At 45.5% G+C, this 16,392-nt stretch overlaps 1 long non-coding RNA gene across 1 annotated transcript; it reads left to right on the top strand.

Moving 5' to 3' along the window:
• The first annotated feature begins 7,579 nt into the window (after nucleotides 1-7,579).
• LOC111841404 (uncharacterized) lies at nucleotides 7,580-8,843 on the top strand. The gene is made up of 2 exons (XR_002837661.2): nucleotides 7,580-8,072; nucleotides 8,332-8,843. It is a non-coding gene; the product is annotated as an uncharacterized lncRNA (long non-coding RNA).
• The last annotated feature ends 7,549 nt before the right edge of the window (nucleotides 8,844-16,392 follow it).

Here is a 16,392-nt window from a genome sequence, read left to right as displayed (position 1 = left end):
AGCATGGTCACTGCACCATTAACTGCTCTCACCTCTTCTAAGGTTGCCTTTCAATGGAATCCTGAGGCTCAAGATGCAATTTTGGAGCTATGGAAGCACTTCACTTTTGCACCCATTTCACAACTTCCTGACCCCTTGAGACAGTTCCTTGTCGAAGTTGATGCCTCCGGGATGGAGGTGGGAGCCATTCTGTCTCAATGCTAGAAGACGGATGACAAGATCCACCAGTGTGCCTTCTTTTCCAGAGTGTTAAGTCCAGTGTAAAAAAACAATGCCATTGGGGACTGGGAACTGTTGGTGGTTAAGCTGGCTTTAGAAGAATGACATCATTGGCTGGAAGGTACTGTACAAAGGAAACATTTTTGGTTTTGACAGATTACAAGAACCTCGAATACCTACGGTCCACTGAATGCCTGCTATTTTTTGCTTGCTATTTTTTGCTTGGTTTCATTTTCTGTTTTTCTTCAGACCTGGCGCTAAGGATCACAAGCCAGATATGTTGTCTCATCATTTCAGAGAGGATGCGAATTGGGGGGACTCAAGTCCCATTCTGTCTTCTCACTGTTTTGTCTATGCAGTCTCTTGGGGTATCGAGGAGGCAGTTCAAGCGGTCCAGCATTTTGTTCGTCTTCCAGCAGGTGTTCTCTCGGACTAATGGAACAACAGTTCTGGTGGCCTTCCATGAACTGAGATATTTGGGACTACATTGCAGCCTGCACAGTCTGTGCTCAGAATATGACCCCTTCATGAGCCCTTGCTGGTTTTCTGCACCCCTTACCGATCCCCCATCGACCCTGGTCCCATACCTCCTTAGACCTTGTCAAGGGCCTCGCCGCATCCAATTGGTTTTCAGGGGTTCTTACGGTCATGGACCGTTTCTCTAAGTTCATTTTATCCCTATACGTAAACTCCTTTCTGTTAAAGAAACCAACCAGCTGCTGGTGGACAATGTTTTCAGACTTCAAGGTCAACATAGTCTCCAACAGGGGTCCCCAATTTGTGTTGCGGTTCTGGTGGGAGTTTTGTAGATTAATTGTGCCCATCCCCAGTCCAATGGACAAACGCAACGAACCAACCAAGACCTGGAACAGATATTGTGCTGCCTGGCTTCCCACTCCCCCAGTACCTGGAGCACCTACCTATTCTGGGCTTTACATAATTCCTTACCCTTATCTGAACAGGACTGTTTTCTTTTCAATGCTGTTTGGGCTATCCACCCCAGTTGTTTCCTGGCCTTGAAAGAGAGCTCATAGGCCCATCGGTGCACCACTCCCTGTAGAATTACCATTACACCTGGAGCCACACCTGTGCTCATTGTTACAGACCCGGGGCTGAATGGAGTACTACGCCATCAGGAGGCACTCTTGTGCCCTTGTTTTTCGGGTTGGTCAAAATGTTTGGCTGGGTACCTATTACCTGCCTCTCCATATCCAGTCTCACAAGTTGATACCTTGCTTTGTAGGCCTGTTTCTGGTTTCCAAGGTTATGAGCCCCTCATCGGTCACCCCCTGGGTAATCCCTGTCATTCCAATACACCTGAATAGGAAAAACCCCAGTGGCTCTGTTTTGGAGCCCCGCCACTCCCAGTGGCTCCCTATCTCCCGTGAATCTGTAGCCTATATGGGGAGGTCAGGCTTGTAAGCCTGTTGTGAGATCTTCATGGTGTTACCTGAGTTCAAGTGTTTCCTCCTGTGTTTGCCCTTCTGTGTACCGAATTCTGCTTTGTTCCTTAGGCTCTGAAACTTGCCAAGACCATTAAAGCCTGAAGCTAATCACATAGCCCTTATCTGGACCCAGGATTTCGATCACCACCTCCGCCTGTCTACGACTAATGCCGATCACCTGACCTGCTCGTGCTTACCCAACTCCAATCATTGCCTCTGCCCTCCGCCGCCTGGCACTGATCACCTGACTCCTACGACTACCTCCCCAACTCTCTAGAATTCAGAACCATTGCTGCTAACCTGAGGTGGCTGGATGACTGCCTTCAAACCATCTTTCTGCGGGCATTGAACCCGGACCTGCAAGACGAACTGTCACATAAAGGAGAAGCCCCATCCTTCGATGAGCTGGGCAGACAGGCTATCCGACTTGACAATACTGTGAGGGATCGTCGTCACCGACGTCACCAGATGGAACCCCCCCCGGGGAGCACCTCTCCTAGCGATCGAGCCTGCAGAACCCATGCAGGTTGGCCGATCGCCGCTGACCCCTACCGAGCGGCGACGGTGGCTCCAGGGGGGCCTGTGTTTATATTGTGGAGGAACCGGCCACTCCATCTCCGTGTGTCCTACTCGCCCTGCTTGCGAGGAGGCCATGCTTCCGGTAGGTGTATCCTTCTTATCTATGGCTGCTCTGTCTCAGTTCACTGTTCCTGTATATTTGGAGTGGGGTGGTTGATGACATAGAGCGATGGCGCTCATTGACAGCGGGGCAGCAGGCAACTTTATTGATGCCAGGCTGGCTAAGCAGATGAACCTGCCTCTTCAGAGGTTGGCCTATCCTATCTCCGTGCAAGGGGTTACCGGAGAACGGATGGAGGAAGGGACCATTGTCCATCGTACTCACCCCTTTGTGTTGCAGGTGGGGGTTCTACACTCCGAGTCGTTGGAGGTTTATGTGCTGCCTAAAACCAAAGATCCATTAATACTGGGGCTCCTGTGGCTGCGAAAGCACAATCCCCGGCTGGAGTGGCGAACGGGGGAGATCGCCGCCTGGTCCGAACACTGTCTGCGTGACTGTATGTCTGTTCCCTGCAAAGCTACAGGAGTGGAGAGCCCGGAACCGGAGAACCTAGGTGCCATTCTGGAGGAGTACTTAGACTTCCTAGATGTATTCAGTAAGGAGAAAGCTTTCGGCCTCCCTCCTCATCGGGATTGCGACTGCGCCATCGAACTCCTGGAAGGAGGTACGTGGCCTCGAGGCCGGTTGTACCCAGTCTCGTTAAATGAGGAGGAGTCTCTAGAGACCTACATCTGGGAGGGGCTGAAGCAGGGAATCATCCAGCCCTCCACCTCGCCCGTAACTTTCTTTATTAAGAAGAAGGATGGAGGACTGCAGCCCGTGGTGGACTACCGGGCTCTGAATGCCATTACGGTCAAATGACGAGACCCTCTCCCATTAATCCCTTCCTCTTTAGAGCGGCTCCGTGACGCAGTGATCTTCACCAAGCTTGATCTACAGAGCGCGTACAATCTGGTGAGAATACGTGCAGGTGACGAGTGGAAGACCTGTTTTATCACCAGTAGGGGGCAGTACGAGTATCTTGTGATGCCTTACGGATTGGCTAATAGTCCCTCAATATTCCAATCCTTCATGAATCGAGTGTTCCATGACATGATAAACAAGTATGTCGTAGTGTACATTGATGAAATATTGATTTACTCACCCTCTAAGCAGGCTCACATACAGCATGTGTGACAAGTATTGCAGCGGTTCCGTGAACACCATCTCTATGTAAAAGGAGAGAAGTGCGAGTTCCATCAAAGCCAGGTGAGGTTTCTGGGGTATGTCATCCAACCCGGGGCTGTGGCTATGGACGATCAGAAAATCACAGCGATCCAAAGCTGGCCACAGCCTCGGACCCTCAAAGACCTACAACGTTTCCTGGGTTTCGCAAACTTTTACAGGAGGTTTATACATAATTACAGTCAGATAGCCGCGCCTCTCACTTCCTTGACTCGCGGTAAGCCCACCCGGCTCCACTGGACCTCTGACGCCGATCACGCTTTTGCTCACCTTAAGCAAGCTTTCTGCACCGCTCCAGTGCTCAGACAGCCAAATCCCAAGCTCCCGTTTGAAGTGGAGGTGGATGCTTCCGAGGCCGGAGTTGGAGCGGTTCTGATTCAACGCGACCTGGAGACGGGGCGTAGACATCCCTGTGCCTATTATTCAAGGAAACTGACTGTAGTGGAACGTAATTACGAGGTGGGTGGTCGAGAACTTCTCGCTATGAAGTTAGCCCTAGAGGAGTGGCGACACTGGTTTGAGGGGGCTCGTCACCCTTTCGTGATGCTAACCGACCACCGTAATTTGGAATACCTCCAATCCGCCAAGCGACTCTCCTCTCACCAAGCTCGCTGGGCTCAATGATTTGCACGTTTCACCTTCCGAGTCAGTTATCTCCCAGGCAAGAAGAACATCAAAGCAGACGCCCTGTCAAGACAATTCGATCCTCCGGAGAGCGACGACCACACTTACCCAGTCCTCAACCCTTCTTGCTTCGTCTCCTCCATCACCTGGGGGTTGGAGGAGGCCATAAGGTTAGAAAATGAAATTCGCTCAATCCCGTCTGGCTGCCCCCCAGGATTGCTATACGTGTCTCGCCACCACCGATTAGAACTGCTGAGGTGGATTCACACACAACCCGGGACCGGGCATCCCGGCGTGTCTGCCACCCAACTCCTCGTGGCTTGCAGGTACTGGTGGCCCGGGTGGCGCCAACAAGTTCACGCCTTTGTGGACAGCTGTCCGGATTGTGCGAGATGTAAGTCTTCCTCTTTGAGTCCCGCCGGCTTCCTGCAATCCCTACCTGTGCCCTCTAGACTATGGTCACACGTTGTAACGGATTTTATCACTGACATTCCTCGCTGCTCTGGTAATTCTCACCATCGTCGACCGCTTTTCCAAAATGTGTCGTCTGGTTGCGCTCCCTAAGCTGCCCACTGCAGTTGACCTCGCTGATATCTTGATTTGTGAGCTATTTCGTTTCACAGGCATCCCCGAGGACATCATCTCCAATCAAGGACCACAGTTCGCTTCCCGGGTGTTTCGGGAGTTTTGTGCCAAATTACAGGTGTCACTCAGCCTTACCTCAGCATATCACCCCCAGTCGAATGGTCTGGCTGAGCGGACTAACCGCGAGGTGTCCAAGGCTCTACAACTCCTATGTCGAACAGACTCAGCCAGCTGGTCTTCTCATTTAGTATGGGTGGAATACTCCCTGAACTCCCGGGTGAGTTCAACCACGAAATTAACTCCTTTTCAGTGTGTGCTGGGTTTTCAGCCTCCCCTATTCCCCTGGGATGCCCTGGGACCCGTACCGCGCGTAAAGACCTGGTACCACGACAGCAAACAGGCGTGGCGACACATCCAAGCCGCCCTTCGTACTCTGTCAGATCGCTACAAGATTCAAGCGGACAAACATCGCCGACTGGGATTCCCCTATCGAGCGGGACAAATGGTATGGTTGTCCACGAAGAACCTCCGAATCCCTGGTTGTCGCAAGCTGACGGCTTGTTACATTGGACCCTTCAAAATAGCACGAAGAATGGGACATGTGACGGTGAGGCTCCAACTACCCCGTATATATCGCATTTGTCCCACCTTTCATGTGTCCCTCCTCAAGCCAGTTAAATACAGTGGCTTACGTCCTACCTCGGAGACCCAGGAGGAACAGCTCCCTCCTGTCGCTGAGGAGGGCCTCCCTTCTCAAATCCACTCCCTTCTGAATTCCCGACGGCGTCGGGGACAGCTCCAATATCTGGTTAGCTGGACTGGGGACGGCCCGGACGAAAGCAGCTGGGTTCCTGCTTCCACCGTGACAAATCCGGCCATTAGGGAGGCGTTCCACCAAGCCCACCCGGGCAAGCCGGCCCCTCGTCCGCGGGGTCGTCCCCGCAAGCATCGCCGGCCACCAGGAGGAAGCCGTCGGGGGGGGGGGGGTACTGTCACGCCCACGGGGGCGGGGCCCGACAGGTGCACCACATCAACAGCCGATTAAACCCAGTTTAAAAGGAGAACACTGGCCAAGACTCCTTGCGAAGTATTGAGCCGATGTTACCGTGCCATACCGAGCGTTTTTCCTGTCTCTTGTTTACCCACATCTCCCAGCCTTACCTGTCCTCCCGGTGTTTGACCCTTAACTCCTTCCCTTCCCTCCTTAGACCCGCTCCCGTCCTTGACTCACCTGTCCCACCATGTACTACGTCCCCAGCCTCGTGTCCCTTGTTCCAGTCTATCTGTGTCGGACGGACCTCCCTGGCATCGACCCCGGATTACATACAACAACCCCGATTCCTGCGCGCTGCTCCGATACCTCAGCACCGGCTCTCCGAGTGGGAGATCCCACTCGGGTCACCTGCCCCCGCCCTTACCATCCAGGCAGAGAAGCTGTTTTCCCTTCTTTGGGCGGGACTGTTCACCGTCATTTCCAGTCGCTCGCTTACCTCATTAAACCCCTCTGATCCCTGCATTTCTGGATCTCCGTCTTCTTTCTTGCTGGAACGTGACAACCGGTATCACTGTTTTTATTATTTAATGCATTCTGTTACATGTAAGTTACTAAGTTTTGGAGCTGCATTCCCCTAACCATATCTTTCCCCTTGGATATGTGCATTTTAGTATACCAGGTTGACTAATCTTATCCAGAAAGGGCCAGTGTGTATGCAGGTTTTCGTTGCAACTCCCTAATTAGATTACCAATTAGAGGACTGATTGGCTGAAAAGTCCTGACACCTGGGCTTGAAAAGCTGACCTAAAGGTTATCCCAAAAACCTGCATACACACCGACCCTTTGCGGATAAGATTGACCACCCCTGTAGTATGCATATTAATTAATGCATTAGTCACATTGTAGCAGACTGCAGTGACCACAACTGGGAAACTCATCGGTGAGTTTTTCTGCCACCTCAGTGTAGTAGAGGAACTGCAATGTGACCAAGGGTGGAACTTTGAACAGATGTTTGGTGAGGTCTGCAAGCAGCTGGGCATTGTGAAGACCCACACCACCCCCTTCATTCTCAAAGTGATGGGCTGGTGCAGCAGTTTAATCACACTCTTGCCATGCAGATTGCCATCCAGTTCCCCCCCCACCTGTGTGACCGGGACTGCCACCTGTCTCTGGTCCTGTGGATATACTGATTGGCAGTGCAGGGGAGCACTCGGCGCATGCCAGCTGCACTGATGTTTGGGAGGAAGCAGTGCATGCCAGTGGACTTGGTGTTCAGGCTACCCCTGGAGCCAGAGGTACCACAGAAGTCAGGTATGAAGTAGCTGGGGTGTCCCCGGGAGCATCTGAGTATCAGGGTTGATGTCTGATTGTGTGTGTTCCCCTGTTAGTCTGCAGGTATTGCTGGTCATCCTGCCTTTCTGCTCTCTGTCTCTTAGCCCTTTAGCTCCTGTGCGTTTCGCCCTTGCTCCCCCAGACTGCTGCATAGCTCATGGGTTGAGCAAGTGGCTTAGAAGCTGACACTCCTCCAGATGTGGGTTTGAGGCTGGCCTTTGGCCCACCTTACCATTTGTTTATTTTTGGGTTTTATTTTATCCTTAGCTTTTGGTTTTTCCTTGTATCTTATTATTTTTCCTGCCTCTGTCTTGTTTTATTATGTTTGCGTGTTCCTTGGTTCTTAGTTATTCCCAGTGTTGTTAGCTTTTATTGTTTTATAGTGCTCAGTGTTTGTTGGAGTTCCCTTGTTCCAGTGATTAGTTAATTGTAATCCACTCTGTTTCTAATTAATCTATGTTCTCTTTGATTGGTTGAGTTGATTGCAAGGTACTCCTGTCCTTTGTTTGCCCTGATACCTTGTGTGTATTTAACTGCCTGCTCTCACTCAGTTTATCAGTCAGTTGTTATGTTGTTGTGTGCTTTTGCTATGTTGCTTTTCTGGTCCTGCGCCCTGATAGTGTTCTCTTGATAGTGTTGTTTTTTTTTTTTTTTTTGGTAGCTTGTTTTCCTAACCCCTCATGGTCTTATTTTGTGTCATTCTCAGTGTTGTAGTTAAAATATACCATTGTTTTTTTGTTGCGGAGCCAGCAGTGGATCGGCACCTTATTTCCCTCCTGCTCCCTGCTCTGCGCCAATACATGACACTGAAGGGCATCCAGCAGCAGGTCCAGCAGATGCTTGCCTACACACTGTAACTCCCCCACCACCTTAGAGAGGTTAATGGAAGGAGTCTTAGCTAGTGCTGTGAGGTATCACCAAAAATTTGTATCGTGTTAGCCGGTCCTTGCGGCCCCCGTTTCCTGCTGTGTTTTTTTTTTTTTTTTTTTTTTTTTTTTTTTTTTTTGTTTCTAATTCACCTTTACTGGAGCAGCAAGTGTTCACATCAGTAAGAATCATTTTTGAAAAGGTTTGTTTAATTTATTAGGCCTAAAAAAACATTTCGATCACAATCTTAATAGCTTAATAGTATTACTAGCATTTTTATTGGATATTTACCTAAATAGTGACATGTTTTGATTCATACTGTGTATTTAGTTTGGTAACAATATGTCATGACTTTAATAATTATCATGATAAATCGATATTAGGGAGTTTGCTTTACCAAACTTCATTTATTTGCAGTCCTAATTATCCACCCATCTTCTGTAATTGCTTATCCTACTCAGGGTCATGGGGGGTCCAGAGCCTTTCCTGGTGCAACCCAGGATGGGGTTAACTGGTATTCTGTCCGGCACTAGTCTGGACTGATGTGCCCTGGAGCCAGTGTGTTATCCATCTGGATGATCTGCCTGCCTACACTGCCAATTACAGCGTAACTCTGAGCAACCTGCACACCATCTTCACTGCCGTCCGTAACACTGGCCAGCACCTCAACCCACCTGTTGCAGAAGATGGAGCTGTTGAGCCATGTTGTGATCAGTGAGGGCGTGCAGGCAGACCCATGGAATATTGCTGCAGTGAAAGGCTTGGGAGTCACTATGGATGGCTGACCCCTCAGGTGGGGGCAATGTGATGCCATGGGACCAGTCAGCACAACCTTTTAGCCAGTTACTGGCATGTTTTGCACTTTGGGTATGTGTAAATAGTATAAATTGATATGTGTATTTGTGCATTTTAATGTTTACCACGGAATGTGTACGCTTTTATTGAGTAAAAGTGATTGTGACTGTTGGGTGAATCGTCGACTTCTGTTTTCATTCCATTTTAAAAGATCTGTTGTCTTCATTATTAAAATGAACCACACATTCATTACACTAGCATAGCGCCAGCAGGGTTTTCATGTCCCAGCATGTTCCTCGCGTAACTGTAAATAGCCCCATATATGCCCTGATGTTCTGCTTATGGTTATATTGTATTTCCCTATTTTCACGTGGGTGTTTGCCCATGTTACTTTTTGCCCATTTGCATCCTGTATGATCCTCGTGTGTCTCTAGTGTTGTGTAAGATACCCACCATGTGTTTACCTGGTGGTCCAGCGTCTGGCCACCTTGTGTTTTTGCTAGTGTGGAGCAGGGTTCGGTGCTCGTTGGGTGCCTGTTACAGTCCTGTTCAGGACTAGAATAAAGAGCATGTTCTATCCCAGCAAGTAAGTCTCCTCATCCTCCTCTATGCTCGCAATGCCTCGGTCCACCCAGTACTGCAATATTATTACTTAGGCTGACAAAAGTAATCTGATTGCTGCATCAGTATTGCAGTTTTACACAAGTACTTGACAATGAATAGTATCTGATTCACTTTCAGAGCATTTCAGCTATATGGCTGCAACTACATTTTTGATCTCCCATCCATCACATGTAGATTATTTGAGAATAATAATCACAATCAATAATCCTATTGTTCCTGTCATGGGCCCCTCACCCTTTCTCCCAGAAATTTCTGGCCCAGAATATAGATCAATTTGGTGATGAGTGATGCAGAATTGTGAGCGCGGGACTACTGATGTCAGTGATATCACCAGTCTCTGTGCTCCTTGCACTCTTGATCTGGAAGATTACACCTTGAGCTCCACATGGGCAGTTATGCTGTGTGCAGTTAAAGGCTCTGTTTGGCTATCACTGCAATATTGCCCTGCTATGCTGCATAAAAGCGTTCCTCTGCTACATGTCTATGGTTGCTGACACAAATCAGGGGTTTTGTGAGTAGGGAAGAGTGGGGTTAGTTGGAATCAATACCTTCATATTACATGGACATGATTTATTTTTGGAATATTGTATCATTGCTATCATACGTATCTAAGCTACAAATGTTGCATATAATGTTCCTGGACTCTTTGATTATACTCTATATGATCCATTTCAAACAAGATTATTTTGGGTGTTCCATATAACCTCACTATTGAGGTTAGTTTAAACATGGTATGGAGTAAGTTGGCTGTTATAATTCAGGCCATAGCTAAAGGAAGTATTGAAAACCTTTTATAAGTGCATTTTTCATGTAATTTATTCACCACTCTCTTGATTACAAATGTTATTACTTTGGATTGTAAACTTGGTTTCAACTTATTTGAATAATCCTGCAAGTGCAGTAATACTGGGTCTTTTTCCCATGGAATTGCACAAGCACAACGTCTCCTTCATCAATATTATCAGCCACATCTGGAACAACATTACACTGCTAAGTGTCAGAAGGTTCTTCCTCACGAGATGTACCCCCTGGTCATAAGACATATCCTTGAAATCATTTTCTTCCAGCGTAATCACATGTCAAACAACCTTAGACTTAGCAGTATTTTTTTGTTTTGTTTTTTCATGTTTAGGCACCTAACTATGATGTGTATTGTTCGATGTTTGAAAGGTGGGATTAGTTATACCATGATGCTCACTGTGATTAGGTTTCATTAATGAACTCATTAGTAAGATTTAGGTTTTTTTTTCTTAATTCGACCCGGGATCATTGTTAGTGATTAATTCTCATCGCTGTTACCTGAAGAATGGAAGAACATCCAATTTTATTTGACCTAAATTGGCAACCTTGAAATCCTGACCTGAAAGTTGAAAGTGCTCTCCAACTTCATTCTGACCAGCACCTTACTGCTGAAGAACAGGTGCTGGCATCCCACACTGTTTTAGCTTTAATTCATTGCTAGCCTGGGTAAAGCATCTCAGAAGGTGAGCACATTGGTGATTTATTGGGCTGCCCTTCATGGCTGACTGTCCATCAGTGACGAGGCACAGTGTTTCCCATGTGCCCCAGGGTTTGTGTCAAGCCAGGCAGTTAATCTCCCACTTATTGACCAAGAGACAGCCTTTCCTTGTTGGGTGCAGGGAAGATCTGCTGGAGATGCTTCCTGTAAATTTCACCTTAGGTCATTCAAGGCACAAATTTAGTTGTTCCAAACTGCAGTGCACCTTGTTAGTATTAAGAATAATCCATGAACAGAATTACTTACAATCCACAACCAAGACCCAAGTGAATTTTGGGTTTTAAGATTCTAGTTTCTATTCTATTTTACCAAGAATAGAATCTAATGACCTAGAAAAGCAACATATATTTATGATCCCTGAAAAAATAAGTCCTAAAATTCTTAATGCATTTTAAAATACCCCCAAAGAGAACTGCTGCTCAGTATGCTGCATAACTATGGCTTATAGAAGCAGGAGACCATATCTGCTGTATAAAGGCAAAACACTGTAACTGCATATTTCATCAAAATTGATCATTTCACTTAGGCTCAGTTTTACCACACGACAAAATATTTTAGTTGAGCTATGCTTGATTCTGAAGACTATTATTTACCTATCTGCTACATACTGTATATGAGTGGCCAATCAAGACATTTTGAAGGTTTTTTTCTTAGTTTCATTATCAGTTTAGTTTCTGTATTTGGCTATTGTAGGACAGATATGTTATACAGCAGTGGCAGTTAATAATCTTCCTTGACCAAACCTCCTTTATTGAGTAGTTTTTAGTTTCATTTTAAAGTATCCTGCTAGTTGCTTGATGTTTTCCGAAATAATGAAGTCAGTATGCACGTTTGTGGGTGGATGTCCATAGGAATAGGACTGTGTTGGCATAATTGGCAATAGGGTTATGCCCATAGAAATTAATGGAGAGTACCCACAATTATATGAATACAAACGTGTGTGTGTGTGCATTATTCAAAAACCTTGAATAATGACAACATGCTATTTTTAGAATTAGATTTTTAGATTAGAATTAGATGCTATTTTTAGCGTTGCCTTCTGTGTACATTAATTCATCCAAATGGCCAGGATCCAGGCTCTGTCTCCACCATTTACTCTTTTCTTCTTTAGTCTTCTTATATTCTGCTTGCTATCGCTACGGTTTGGGCAAAGGTCTAGACGTGTATAACTTGCTGTCCCACACAACTTGGAATAAGATCGTAATGTCTTCAAGAAACACCAAGCTTCAGGTGAGTCATTGGAAGCTGGTGCACGGGGCACACTTGACACCACTGAAACGTTTCCATATGAGACTGACTCCCTCTCAAATCTGCACTCTGTGCACTCATGAGGTGGTAGAGACTTTTATGCATTTCTTTTGGGAATGTCCATCCCTTTATACCTTTTGGAGACAGCTGATAATCAATACCTCTTCATTAGTTGAAAGAGAACTCAGGCTTACACCAGACATTTTCTTTTTGAAAAACTTCTCTGCACTCTTTCTGTCATCTCAGCAAAGGATTCTGCTGTTGTCTGGTCTCACAGCTGCCAAAAAACTACACTACTGGCAAACCACTGGAATCCTCCACACACAAAGTGCAGATGTGTATGGGCCCTCATACTCCAAGACATAATTTCAGTGGAGCTGTCAACAGCTAAATGGTGTGTGTCCCTTTGGGACAGTCTTGTCTGTATGTTGCCTACCTGTTGTGTCTTGTGTAATTTAAAAATGAATTAAATTTGAAAAAAGAATTTTTGTCCTTGTTCACATAGCAGAGAAAAGAAATATCTGCATATAAAACTCCTCCTTGTGAAGGTTCTTTTGTTAAAGATGCACCTGTAGAAGACTTTGGTTACCTCAAGCTTCTGTACTTGGTAGATTCCAATGTGCATGATGCACAAATCATTTGATTATACCTTTATATATTACGATATAGTCTACGTTGTATAACTTCAATTAGGTTTAGTGTCATACTGGGGGAAAACGGTAACAAGTCTTAACCTGCTTAGCTTGGAAATGTAGTTTATGGGCCCCATACAGATTTACATAATGACCTAAATGCTGTGAAATACGACAAATTGCAATGTACGCGGATCTGTATACAGTATTTACCACTACTGTGTGCAGCATTCAATGCAGATTGTCTCTTCAGCTAATCAGCCAGGTTGCGAAGGAGATGTAGAACAATATTAACAAAGGACAATTTATGCTGAGGGTCTGGGCTGTAGGAATAAATTCTGATATTCTGCCCCTGTAATTTTTAATTACGTGGAAATTAAAGGAAAAACGTGCATGGTCGCTTCCCATCTTGGATGTGCACTTTATGTCTGATGCCCTTTGCTTCCGAGTGTAGTTCCTGTGCTCACTGCAATCCCTTGTTGGATAAACAGGTATGAAATATTGATCAATGGATTTGAAAAGTTACTTGTGGTGTGATAGCTCACTTATTAAGGCTGATGCTGGCACCATGCAATGAAGTGAAATTCCCGCACTAGAGTCACGGATGCACGGCTGGCATTGTCTTGGTAGGAGGGACCTGCCTGAGTGTGAAGAGGAGTGTGAGAAACAGGAGGTGTGAAAATAGCAGCAGAACAGATGGTGCAAACTCAGGCTCCTGAAAATGTGTGGATATGGATCAGGGCAACCGGCGGCCAGTGATGCAGTGCAAAAAAATAATTAATGCAGTTAATACTTGTTTTGTTTGGTTCCTCAAGGTTCCCAACTGACAAGGAATTTGCAGCATTTGGAAATAATTTTTGATGTGTGAGGCACCTCCGGCAGGGTTCCTGTTTCTCACTATCATGCTGTAAGTTCTCGGAGTTTATCTAAGAACATGAGTCCTCTTCTATCCACTCTTCTCACTAATGCGTCTCCTCCAGCCTTTTCCCCACATATGCTTCATCAAACCAGGAAAAGTGCCTGTTTCAGGCCTCTGGGCTTGTTGTGCTCCACCTTTCTACTGCGGGCACATAAGGATGATGATGGGGCAGACACAGATTCAGGTCTGCTTTACAATTACTGACCTCATGACACCAGTCTCTGAACTCATTGGTGAAGAAGACATGCCCATCCCCCTTATCTTGTCATTAGCCCCTCCCCTATACCTCACTATATGCACCTCCCCTGGACTTCGCTATATGGCTCCTGGCTGCAGTGCCATACCAAGGAAAAAAAAGACTATGTTCCCACTGTGCTGTTTTTTTAATTATTATTTTTTTTTTAACTGACACCCTGATGAATTGGTAAGAACACAGTGGCAAGCTAATTCCTCTGTGTATGAATTGGTGCTATAAGTGGAAGTCCAGCTGCAGAAAGCAGTATATTGCATGTTAATACACTCATCAGCTGCGTGCTCAACCTTTTGCAATACAGCTCCAGTGAAGCGGGGAGCAAGGCTGACCAAAGGAGTTATGCATTTCTGCAGAGTTCTCAAATTAACCGGAGCACTGCACTAATACATTTTCAGTACAACAGGCTAGAGATTAAGAAACATGAACAAAACCCTTGAATAATAACAACGTGCTATTTTTAGAATTAGATTTTTAGATTAGAATTAGACGCTATTTTTCGTGTTGCCTCAATGGAAAGCATGTTTTTGATGACATTAAGATTCTGTAGTGATTCTTGTAATGAAAGAGCATGCTTTGTGATTTTCTCTGCAACATTAGTCTAAGAAACCTTCCTGGAAGAACATTTGAAATCATGGGGCTTGTTTTTCTGTTATTATATCAGTCTTTTTTCATTTATCACCATCAAATAACAGTTATTTATTTAATAACTCGATTAACATGATTTACATGCAAAAGGAAGGATTACCAGTGAAGGTTCCTTTCAAGTTCCTTGTGAAAAAACCTAATCTTTTTGTTAGTCATTTTCAATCCATCTTACAAGCACTTATTGAGTAAATGTTCAAGGCAAGGTGGGATGGAGACTACCCCACGTAACAGGGTACGCCCTGGATGGGCACACGCACACACACGCACACAAACACACACACATATTTGTATTCATATAATTATGGGTACTCTCCATTAATTTCTATGGGCATAGCCCTATTGCCAATTATGCCAACACAGCCCTAACCGTAACCAAAAGTAACCAAACAAAACAAGACTTTTGACATTGAAGTTTTTTTGATTGCATTCACAGATTTGTATAAAATTGTGGGGACTGAAAAATGAACCCACAGGGTCACAAAAACAGGTTTTTATCACATTGTGTGTACCAGACCTAATATATACATATACATGCTCCCCCCCCACACACACAGCTACTGACAATATAGAGATGGCTGCTCACCTAACTGCAAATCACTGGACAACCTCCACAAACCCCACAAACTACAAAGAGAGTTGTGGCATTTGTGGCATTCAATCTTCCAGTCCTGAAAATTTGTAATGTCGCTTCTGACAGCCATTTAACATCAAGCTACAGCTGAAGACTGGCCAGAGAGTGCATAAGACTAGATAAACTATTCTTACATCCTCTGTAGCATGACAGTGATTTCTATAGCAAAAGTATAATGGTAAATATTTCAGTACTAATACTAGTACTGGCTGAGTTAGGCACTGGTCATTGTGGCTTTAGAGCATCTCTGAACAAAGATTTCCTTCTCCTTCAGACAGATTACTCATAAAGATCATCTGTGCATTACATGCTGATTTAAGTCACTGCGTTATATCAGATTCGAGTGGCTGGTAGCTAGACGATAGCCTCTCTGTTTCCCTTATCAGGCATATCTTGTGCCATTTTAAGCTTTGAATGAATGAGGGTATTTATTTCTTTTTGTGCATACTCCACTACTAACTTAACACTGACCCTCATTGTACTAATCATTGTATCAAATGTCCCCACGATGTAATAAAGGCCTTTTGAAAGGGGATGGGATTTCCCAGTATAAGTACTGTTTTTGTGCACCTTAATCTTACTCTATGGTGGAAATGTTTTGCGGTCTGCGATGTCATGGTAAGGCTCTCCTGGCTTCTGTCATCAGTAATGCAGAGCTGGTATGTGAGATACACCTGAACCCGTCTCTGAACTCAGCTGAAAATTCAGCAGGGATGGAGGACAAAGTAATACTCTGGCAGCACAGTGGGGCTGGGTTATGCTGCTGTGGTCACATTAATGCTTTAAATAGGAACTGGGAGGGACTGGCTGCCACAGCCTACAAGCTGTTTCCAGGCTGCCTGGCCTCCCATTTCACTGCACTTTGTGCAGTCACAGCAGGTCTGCATGGCACAGAAAGTACAGCTGCATGCTCAGACACAGGGCGGAGGTGGTGTCCTCGCAGTGTCCAGTTATTTTTAACAGTTGACCCTTATATTTTTGAAAAATCGCAGAACAATGAATAAAATGAGCCAGAATTGTTTAAGTTATATCAGCACAGGACACTACACCACTGTTATTAATTCCTGAGCCCTAATCTTTGTTTATCCTGATATACTCTCAATATGTGATTGGAAAATAATTTTAAAGTCCTAGACACCAGTCTATTAGTTAGTAATCTATTAAATAAATAGCAGATTTTTGGAATGGGTGACATTGAAATGAATTCAGACAGAAGCACAAAATGCAAAGTTGATCTGTCCTAATATTCTTTTTAA

The sequence above is a fragment of the Paramormyrops kingsleyae genome, chromosome 11 (genome assembly GCF_048594095.1).
Source record: "Paramormyrops kingsleyae isolate MSU_618 chromosome 11, PKINGS_0.4, whole genome shotgun sequence".
Classification (NCBI taxonomy): Eukaryota; Metazoa; Chordata; class Actinopteri; order Osteoglossiformes; family Mormyridae; genus Paramormyrops; species Paramormyrops kingsleyae.
This window is presented reverse-complemented; position numbering and strand designations above follow the sequence as displayed.